Source organism: Octopus bimaculoides, chromosome 2 (genome assembly GCF_046866305.1).
Source record: "Octopus bimaculoides isolate indiv1 chromosome 2, ASM4686630v1, whole genome shotgun sequence".
NCBI classification, from domain to species: Eukaryota; Metazoa; Mollusca; class Cephalopoda; order Octopoda; family Octopodidae; genus Octopus; species Octopus bimaculoides.
The window spans coordinates 157,531,414-157,542,972 of record NC_142929.1 but is presented as its reverse complement, the minus strand read 5'-3'; the positions used below and the strand labels follow the sequence as shown (position 1 = coordinate 157,542,972).

The 11,559-nt window shown below is 35.7% G+C and overlaps 1 protein-coding gene across 5 annotated transcripts in view; it reads left to right on the top strand.

Annotated features, from left to right (window-relative positions):
- The window catches only part of LOC106877052 (sphingomyelin synthase-related protein 1), a 46,413-nt gene that overhangs the window by 17,448 nt on the left and 17,406 nt on the right, over window positions 1-11,559 (top strand). The gene's annotated exons all lie outside the window — the stretch shown is intronic.

The following is an 11,559-nucleotide window of genomic DNA, read 5'->3' as shown; positions in this document are numbered from 1 at the left end:
AAATCAAAATAAATTACAAGGATATCCAAAGTTAATGCAATACGATCGTTTCATGCGATTCCATTTATTTAAGCAATGTGAACATTACATCAAATGTAAAATGCATTTTACATTTGATGTAATGTTCACATTATACAGTAAAACTGATCAGCTGAGTGATTGAACCAATAAATCATTTAGAACTAAGTCTTCTGATTAGCACAAAGCTCGTGAATTATGTGGCTATGTGGAGCAATCCTCTTCTATCAAGAAATTCCACTCAATGGAATGTCTGCTCTTTTGGGTGTAACTTTCATGCCATAATGCTTCAACTATTAGTCATTTTAAACTCTGAAGTCACTCCTTAGTAAAACATCATTCATTAGCAGCAGCCATTTCTGATGGCAAGAGAAATGTTGGTGCACTTTCGAACATGGTTTTGGTTTAGAAGTTTTAGAATTGTTTGTTACTAAACCAGTTATCATTTCTATTGAAATGCACTGACTTTGTCCCAGTTAATTTTGAAAATAACTAAGAATTTAGTCAAATAACTTTGTCATTATTAATTTGGTATTTGGAACATAAATTAACATTATAGGCACAGGAGTGGCTGTGTGGTAAGTAGCTTGCTTACCAATCCCATGGTTCTGGGTTCAGTCCCACTGCGTGGCACCTTGGGCAAGTGTCTTCTACTATGGCCTCGGGCTGACCAAAGCCTTGTGAGTGGATTTGGTAGACGGAAACTGAAAGAAGCCCGTCGTATATATGTATATATATATATGTGTCTGTGTTTGTCCCCCCAACATCGCTTGACAACCGATGCTGGTCCGCATAAACTTAGCGGTTCGGCAAAAGAGACCGATAGAATAAGTACTAGGATTACAAAGAATGAATCCTGGGGTCGATTTGCTCGACTAAAGGCGGTGCTCCAGCATGGCTGCAGTCAAATGACTGAAACAAGTAAATGAGTATGTAATTTTGATAAAAGGTTTTAATTTGAATCCCTTTAAAATGTAAAGTTTATACCAGAACCAAGGCCAGTCTCAGGTAGATTGGTATCAAAAGGGTTAAAGGGTTTTTAACCATTTTGTTACCATATTTTTGTTGATATACACTGCTCTTGTTCTTATTACTTTTGAAAATAATGAAAAATTTAGTCAAATAACTTTGTCATTATTAAGCTGGTGCTTTCAACTTAACCCTTTGGCATTTAAACTGGCCATATCCAGCCCAAATACTCTACTTGTTTTAAGTTAAAACTGGTCATATCTGGCCTCTCACACCTACCTACCATGTCATTCTAAAAAATAAACAATCACATCATGATATCAAAGCTACAAGAAAATGCATGATTAATTCAAAACAATGTGAATAAATGAGCATTACATTTAATAGAATAATCTGAATGCTAAAGGGTTAAATATACATAAAATTCTGATGGAAAGTTTTAATTTAGATCACTTGAAAACAAGAAACTTGTATCATAGAGCTAGGTGCAGTCTTGGGTGCATTGGAATTAAAATGGTTAATCAATTATATGTGCTCCAGTAATTAATTAGTTTGGTGCACATTTTATCAGTCTTCTTTACCAAGTGGTTAGCTTACAGTTAAATTCCCTTTAATGACATCTTTTAAGATATTTACAGTGGTATACACAATATAGATATTTACAGCAGGCTTCCATGTAGTTTTCTGTCTACCAAGTTTTAACCCCAGGATGTTGATCAGCCTGTGATTATAGTAAAAGATACTTACTCAAAGAACTACATAGTGGTATCAAGCCAGGAATCACATGGCTGTGAAGTTAACTACTTCTATCCATTTTGATTTTATACTTAACTAGCAGTATAACCCGGCGCTGCTCGGGATTAAGCTAGGATTATTAAATGATTAAGTCCTTTATTTCAAACCAAAATAAGTAACATCGACATCAGATTTGAGCGAAATCCTTTGAAATTGGTTTGGCTGAAAATGGTTTGCTGGCAATTTAATTGGGAAATCCCATAAGGAATCAGTTTATTGGTTATTTTCACTTATTGACTCTTTTTTTAAATGTTGCATTAGAGATCTGCATAGGAGAAGGTTGATCTGAAGGTTTGCATTGGGGATCTGGATTGGAGTAACTTAGGAAAGCTTACCAACAACCTTAACCAAAAAATAAGGAGCCTGTCCCTTCTAGGTTAACTCTAACCCTAACCCTAATCCTAATCGTAACCGTAACACCCTAGTGGAAATCGTGCGGGTGTTAATCTGAAAAATTACCAAACCCTTTTTGTGGTCCGAAAAAACGGGGGGGGGGGTGACTGACAAATTGTTACATACGTTTTTGTTTCATAGTTGTGAAATATAAACAAAACTCTTTCGCTCCCAAAGTAGTATATGTGCGTATGTGTGAGAGTGAGAGGGGGGAGAAAGATGAACGATTTAAAATAAATAAATGATTTTTAAAAAATATATTTTAATTGTTATGTGATAAAGTATATATAATCTTATTATAGAATATAGTGTCTTTCAAAAACATCTTATATTTGAAACTATATCTCATGTTTAAGAAAAAAAATGCATTTTACTCTGTCTTCCTTAGCTACGTTTTCTTTCGTAATATGCTTTGTCTCCCTCTTCCACTTGTTCGTTCCTTTTTTTTTTTTTTTTTGTTAGACGCTGTCTTGGTGAGAGAAATTTTTTTTTTTCCTTAGCCGCTTTGTCTCCCTCTTCCACTTTTTCATTTTTTTTTTTTAGACGCTTGGCAAACACTCTGTTTCTCCCCTTCTCACAAACACATTATTTCTTTCTTTCTCTCTCTCTTTCTTTCTCCTTCTCTTTCTTTCTTTCTCTCTCTCTTGCTCTCTCTCTTCTTCACGCGCGTACGCACAGATTTGATTTCGCCATGTCAACAAACTTCAAAATTGGTAAAAGTTTATCGACAAAAAACAGATAGGGTCATGAACAATGTCCTCCTAAAATTGGAGCGACATGCGTGCTAATTTGTGGACGTGCATAACCCACATCACGTACACACACACACACAACATCTTCTGTTTTATAGATATTGATTATTATTATTATTATTATTATCATTATTGAGAATAATAATGTATAAAATCTAAGGCATCAGTTTCTGGTTACTAATTAGTTATTTCATGAATTTTTTTTAATCTCATTCTGTTTAACTTTGAGTATCCATCCTGCTTGTAATTATAACAAGCAAAAAAAGGAAATTCCAAATGCTTGCTCGTCTGCTAGAAATAGCTGCTAAATCGTATTCCACTGTCTTAAAAGCAGGAACACATCAGATAATGTAGTCTTAAATGCTCACAAAAAAAGATGGTCACTTTGATCATAGATTTGCTTCAGTATATTTGGCCTGGGTCTAAACAACACTCCTCAAAATAATAAAGCTAGTAGTGTAAAGGAAGGGTCTAAACTAAAGTCTATGTCGAATCAGAATGACAGATAATTCAATCGAGTTTTCAAGCTGACAAGGGAGTAGAAACTCCCTTGTCAGCTATGGTTGCTTGGCCTGCTGGAAATAGCAGCTAAATCTCCTTTAAACATCACTGTTTGCAAGCTTTGGACACATAAGAGGTGTAGCAGTATCACAGGAAGGTTAACTGAGAAGATAGCTTTTATGTGTGGGTACAGTAAACACTAAAACTGTGCAAATAGACTCTCTCAAATGCTTGGGGGTGGGATCATTAGAAGTTGTAGATAGCTTGTGTTGCCTAGGCAACCAAGTTAGCAGTAGAGGAGGAAGTTCTGCAAGTAGTTGCTAGAATAAGAACGGGCTGGGCAAAGTTCAAAGAGCTTCTACCTTTGTTAGTAACTAAGGACCTCTGCCTCAGAGTGAAAGGCAGATTGTAGTGCCAAGCTCTAATTGTGGAGGGTACCTGTGGAAAGGATGGACCCAGGAAGACGTGGAATGAAGTGGTGAGAAAGGATTTTCAGATGCTGGGCTTCACTGAGAAAATGGCAAGGGACCGGGAAATGTGGCGATTTGCTGTACTTGAGAAGACATGTCAAGCTAAGTAAAATTGGTGTCGACCATACATAGAGCTTCCCTTTACAGGTGCCAGTACTACATAAAATGCACTCATACTGGTGTTGTGTAAATGCACCTATGCCAGTAGCACATAAAAAGCACCCAGCACACTCTGTAAAGTAGTTGGTGTTGGGAAGGGCATCCAGCCATAGAGACATGACACAATTGGTGTCTGGCCAGATCCAAATCAAACTGTCCAATCCATGCCAGCATGGAAAACGGATGTTTAATGATGATGATACATTATTGGATAATGTAATCCCCAAATGCACTGTATTTGAAAAACAAACAAAAAAAATAAGCTGGATCAAAATTGGAATGTTTTTTGATGATAGGCATTCCAGCCAATATAGTTATACTGAACCATTTCATTATGATGACTTTATATTGAAATTGTTAACACATTTCCTTCAATAATGGCAGGTTTTTAAACAACAGCAGTAATACATTGCTCTCTGTATTTGAGATTTTATTGGTGATAAAGCAATTCAGCTCACTTAGCAGAGTCGTTATTTATTTGAATACAGCACAAACACTACTCTTATCAAGAATACAGCTTTGCATCTCGCCCCATGAGCAACGCATAACTACAGCCCTTGCAAAGACAATAAACGTTAAGCTTCAGTATCACTGACAATCTCTTCTGGTGAACAAGCGTCCCTAATATAGCTAAGATTGTAATTCAAAAACCTAGCCTTTCATCATCATCGTTTAACGTTCATCTTCCATGCATGCATGGATAGGACAGTTGACAGGACCCAGCCAGATATAAAATCAACCCAAGGCTACTGTATCTGTTTTGGCAGGGATTTTACAGCTGAATGCCCTTCCTAACACCAACCACTCCACAGAGTGGACTCAGTGCTTTTTACATGGGACTAGCACAAGCAAAGTTAGTTTGGGCAAGATTTTTACAGCTGGATGCCCTTTCAGATGCCAACCACATTACAGTGTGGACTGGATTCTTTGAATGTGGAATCAGCACTGGCAGCGTAGCCAAGTAACTCACAAGACAAGGAATTATGAGACAGGCAAGGCATTTGTGTCTGAGAATGAAAGTTAGTGTGACAAAGAGGCAGAGACAGAATGCCACAACAGAGGGGGCATTTTCTCTTCAGAAAATTACTGGTCTTTTACAAGGTTCAAATAAACTTCCTGCTTCTGGAATGGTGCTGCTTCTATGCACAGATATCTTATAGTGCATCCAGGGAACAGTTACTGATTTGCATAAAGTCATTCACAGATCCTCTGGCCTCTGACCTACAAGGATACTGTCTCCTCTCTCTGCTTCTAAGGTGGCCTCTGCTTATTGGAGCCAGCTATGTTGTACCACCTACACTCAGTTATTTTCAGCCTCACTCATCTCGTCTTGTTACTTATGTTGTGTACAACCTCTCCCCATACCGGGCACTATCCACCCCATCCAATCCTTTCTCTTCAAAATGTCAAAATTCTCTGGTGTTCCCTCCTAGCAATTGTCTTTTCTGCATATGCTGACTTGCAACAGTTTCATAGGAACATTTTACAACTAAATCAATCTTGCCAATCTGTGTGTACACGTGTGTGTGTGTGTGTGTGTGTGTGCACACATACACACACTTGAAATGTTCCTTATCAGTCAGTGACCAAATTCTCTCCTTGTGTGTTGCTCTTATTTATTCCAGGTAGCCTTGATCATATTGAGCAGGCCCACAATTAAAGGTGATACAGGTGTGATAATTCCAGCTGATGAGTGATTTTCTTTTTCTGTTTTTGCTTCTATGTTAAAACAGTTTGATATGAAGGTGATTTAGCAACTGTTTTATCAGGTCAAATGACCACGTAAAGGCTCTCTTTTAACCATAACTTAGTTATACAAAACTGAAATGAATATCACAAAGGAAAGGATAAATAACCCAATGTTTTTCTTCTCCTCCTCCCTCCTTCCACATTGTTGCAACCAAATCATGTCTCATCAAATAAGGTATTCACCGAGTTGTTGCTGTTTGTTGATAATGAATTCAATATGGGATGGACTCTAACACATTAATCATCATACATAAACCATTATCAACCAACAGGGTTTTACAATATGATATAGTCTCAGCACTTTCTGTTTCTTCAGGTCCAAAAGTTGAAGTCAGAACTGCAAGATAATGACTCACTGCTAATTATACAGTGTTGTTGTTGTTGTTGCTTTCCCATGTGTAATTTATCTTGGACTATATCATCCAATGTTTTTTGTTTTTTTTTAAGATAGTTGGTGTGATTTGAAAGAAATTTGTTTGCTATTTCTAGCATATTAAGTGATGACATTTTGGCTCTCTTATTCACTCATAATTACTTGATTGTTGTTATTAACCCCAGGTCAACTGTGGATTGAGTAAACCTGTCACCAAAGACATTCCAGTCAGTACTTTCTCTTTCACATTAGATATAGTTCAGAATTACAACTATCGATGATGATAATGTGGTTTGAGGGATATTTGGTTGCTATTTCAAGCAAGTAAAACAACTAAGTAATGACTCTTTGGGTTGTAATGGTCTGAACCAACTAGAGTGAAGTGTCTTGACCATTGGCCATTTGACAAAACATGACACCAGTAACAGAATACAAGTGCTATCAACTCTGCTACCTATAACATTTTCTCTTTACACTCCTTCGTTTTAGTTACTGCAATGTTGTTACTGATTAGCCCAGAGTACTCCTCATTGACCAAACCGATGATCAAAGCATTCCAGCTGTAACCACTCCATTGAAATGAGATTTGACAGCTATTTCTTACAGATCAAACAACCTCATTGAGGCTTAGATGTGTGAAAATTTACACTTAAATCCTTTCAATCATTTATGCCAGTTTCACAAAATGAAATGCATATTTGTCTGTGTAATGTTTCTATTAAAGCCAGATATATTTCTGGATATAACTTGTTATGATGGTAGCGGTTTCCTGTTACATCCCTTAGTACCACATAAAAAGCACTGGTGCTAGTGCCATGTAAAAAGCACCCAGTACACTCTGTAAAGAGGTTGGCATTAGGCAGGGCATCTAGCTGTAGAAACCAAGCGAAAACAGACAATGGAACTTGGTGTGGCCTCTGGTTTTACCAGCTCCTATCAAGCCATCCAACCCATGCCAGTATGGAAACAGACATTAAGTAATGATGATGATGAATTAAATGAAAAACTTTGAATTTTTAGCTGAAATAAAAATTGTTTTCTTGTTAGGTTAGCTCTGCAATCAAAAATATTTCCAATATTATCTAATATCTTTTCTCCTTTTTAAAACAGTAGTGAGATTTGAAGGAGATTTGGCTACCATTCCTAGCAGAATGTTTGACCACAAAGAGAGTGAATGAAGTTGCGATATTCATCCCATTACCAAGAGCTTTTGTTAGCAACATAAATAATTTAGCTAGCTAACTTCATCAGCCAGGTAGTTCACAGGTAATTAAAACTAGGTTGCAGACATGTCTGAGGAGAGAGAGAGAGAGAGAGAGAGAGAGAGAGAGAGAGAGAGAGAGCTAGTCTGTAGCGTATGCTCCCTACAGAGGATGTTAGATTCCTTAAATGTCTGATAATCTGTTTCACTAACACGACTGTCAAGCAGATGTTCACTGAGATAACTTATTTACTTTCACAATATGAATGTTGGTAGATCTATCTGCTTTTACTTGCCACAATTAGGTATATCTCAACTACACATGTTAATAAGAGTAGAAATATTGCTGAGAAAATTGCACCTCCATATGTGTTAAATTTTGCATTCATTATGCATTATTAATTTGTGTCTCTTAATTTCACACCCATAACAGATTGCATTATGAAAATATACTCAAAAGTTCATATTTTCAGAAATAAACATAAATACTCAAAATGTACAATAGATAAATAGATACATGGGCTACTATAAAGAGGGAAGAACATCAATTGGCTATGACACAAAGGGCCATAGAAAGATTCGTGCTTGGAATATTAGTGTAAGAGCATGTCGGAAATTAGGTAATTCAAGGATAGAGCTGGGTGAACATGTCACATGCCAAGTAGTATCCAAGAAATCAGAAAAGGCCACTCAGAAGGCTTCCACAACGATGAGAAGATGATTTTGTTAAATGATTTGAGCCAATATGGAAAAGAAGAATACACTCATGAAAGAACTGGAAGCACATTGTGACCAGTGGTATATAACAACGTCTTATAGCTTGGTCAATAGCCTGAATATACACACACAGCTAAGGCTTCTGTCTGTCACCACTAACTTTTAGGTCTCCATTGTTTAATGAGTCATGTTAAACAAAGAAAATTTGAAACTAGCTTTAAATAAATATATGAACTCTATGTAATGTTTTTGTTTTTTCCTTTTCATTAAAATGTATGCATGTAATCACATTTTGCCACCAAATATTTAGTAGTCATACAATAATTTATATTATAAAATAAGTTATTGTTAATTAAGGTTAAATACTTTCTTTTAAAAACTCGATCATAGTATAAGTGTGGATTTCACGTTAAAAGCACCATTCAAGCGAGATCGTTGCCAGTGTCGCCTGACTGGCTCCTGTGCTGATGGCACGTAAAAACGCCATTCAAGCATAGTCATTGCCAATGCCACCTGACTGGCTCCTGTGCCAGTGGAACATAAAAAGCACCATTTGAGTGTGGTCAATGCCAGTACTGCCTGACTGGCCCTCATGCCAGTGGCATGTAAAAGCACCCACTACACTCTTGGAGTGGTTGGCGCTAGAAAGGACATCCACCTGTAGAAACTCTGCCAGATCAGATTGGAGCTTGGTGCAGCCTTCTGGTTCGCCATCCCTCTGTCAAACCGTCCAACCCATGCTAGCATGGCAAGTGGACGTTAAATGATGATGATGATATAATGCATGGACACCAGGGAAAGGGTTAACGTTCATTAGTTTTTTTGTTGTTTTTTAATATATCAGTGGGGACATATTTACTTCATTTTGGATGATGTTTAACCTCGGGTGAATTGTTCCAATATTTTAGATGATATGTAGGACTACAGTATGTTCTTTTCCTATTTAACCCTTTAGCATTTAAACCAGCCACATCCAGTCCAAATATTCTACCTGTTTTATATTCAAACATAATACAAGTAGATTTGGCCTCTCACACTTACCTTACAATGTCTGTTTAAAAGTAAATATAAGCACATCATTGAAATCTTAAAGCTACAAGATAATGTATGTTTAATTCAAAGCAATGTGAATAAATAAGCAATATATTTTCAGAATAATTTGAATGTTAAAGGGTTAAGATGATAGCAGATCAAGCGGTTTCCTTTTTCTAAAGTAGGTTTGGAAGTTAGTTGTTGTTTAGCTCCAGGTCAATCCTGGTCAGAGTGACTTATGATTAAATACATTCCAGCATGATCTTGCTGACTTTTGTAATAATGGTGAGCAGCATTGTAAAATTAGCTGTTGCTATTTAACCCTAGGTCAGCGATGGGTGAGCAGACCTATAACCAGATGTATTCCAGCTTAACCATAGTATCTTTTGTAGAAACGGTAGACAAAGCATTATTTGATTAGTCAAATTAGTTGTTATTTGACCACATGTCATCTCTGGTCAAGCAGAAGAATGATCAAATGCATTCTAGTGTGACCATGTTGTCTATTATTTTTAAGACTGCATCTAAAACTACATTTGTGATAGGAAAGTGTGATTTGAGGGGTGGTTTGGCTGTTAGTTCTAGCATGTCAAGAGACAGTGTAGAGATGTGCTTGTTGGCTTATCCTGAGATTAATTAAATAGTTCACTGAATAATTGAAATAAACCAATGAATTTATAAAACAAATATATATTTAAAAGTTGGTAGTGTCTGATGCAGTGATATATTTATATAAACATTTTTATGTAAAGAAAAACACGACTTTCATTAAGATTATATTTATACATTTTATATCTTAAACTGCCAAATAGTATCTGTCAATAAGGCTGGTTAGGAACCAGCTGAAAAGAATAGCAGGCAAAGTTGTCTGGTTTATGAATTTAGTCATCTGTTTAAAGATATGGAATGATTTATAAGTGGTGTTAAAGTAAGTAATGCTTGTAATTAATTAAACTAAATTAGCTTTTCAAAAACAACTTATATCATTCACCTGTTCTTTCTCTTATTTTAACCCACTTTCCAACCCACTAACACATTTGGATTAATCCTGAACGGTTATTCTGTCTTGATATAACTTTCACCCATAAGAGTACAGAGTAATTTGACTGTTTTGATAGACTGCACTACAGAAAAAAAAATCTATAGATATGTTCTGTAGTATAGCATAGCATTGAAACAAAACACTGTTAACGCACCAGTAATTCATTAATTGGACTGCCTGCTTTGTCTTCATTATATCTCTCTCACTCTTGTACATACATACATATATATACATATATATATATTTATTCATTGCAAATGTGTGTTTAATTTCTGTACCTCTATACAGCTAGCTTAGATGGTATTATGGCTGTAATTCTGCTCAAGTGTTGGTGTATACTTATTAGTAAACCTGATTAATGTTCTTAATAGATTACTTGACTGAACACTTAAATAATCAGAGCTTATATGCATATAAATAAATAAATATATATATATATATATATATATTCATGCATATATTGTGTGCCTGGTAGACTTAATGATGGCTTGGTTTAACTGCTACTACCTGACCCTTGTGTGCTTTTAGCAGAGACCACTCTGTAGCAAGCATTCAGGTTAGGTCTTGAGTTTGAGGACAAATTCCTACTTTCCTCTAACCTATCTTAGAAGTTTGGCAAAAGGTCATCTCATGATCAAGTCATAAAGAAAATTATAAACACACATCCATTTTATGCCAATATCTTTTATATTATTCAACAATCATAAATCCTCTTCAACAAAACAATTACAACGGTTATTAGGATTTTCCTATTGATATTTATGTAAGACCATATTACTCCAGCTATTAGTCCATTAGTACACTAACAACCAATTTCTGCTGTTATGCTTGCTTTCAGGGATTTTTGTGAAAGGAAAGATTAGAAAGTTATTGTAGAAATGTTATCGATACATACTGGATTCATATGTATATTGTGAGCTTTTTATCTTAATGTTTTATATATTAGCATCATCATCATCGTTTAACATTTACCTTCCATGCTGGCATGGGTGAGATGGTTTGACAAGAGCCAGCCAGACAGAAGCCTGCACCAGACTTCTGTAACTGTTTTATGACTCCTATGCAGAGTCCAGTGATTGAACTATCCTATGCATTAAATGCATGTTGGTTAGATGCAGATGGCTTCTTTTAGGTGTAGTCATTTCACTGCTTGCTGAACCTTTCACCTATATTCTAACTAAGGTTTGCTTATTATATTTATTATTAGTATTAGTGTGTTTTATTATATTTGTTATATTTAATTAAAATAATTCTTTGATAATGTTTAAATGTGTGTTAATTTTAAATAAAAAATATTTATTAGCTTGTTGTATAGTATTATGGACAATTGAGTTGAATGTTTCCTCTATAAGATTTGGAAGACTAGTAGTTCATAGTTTTACAAGCTT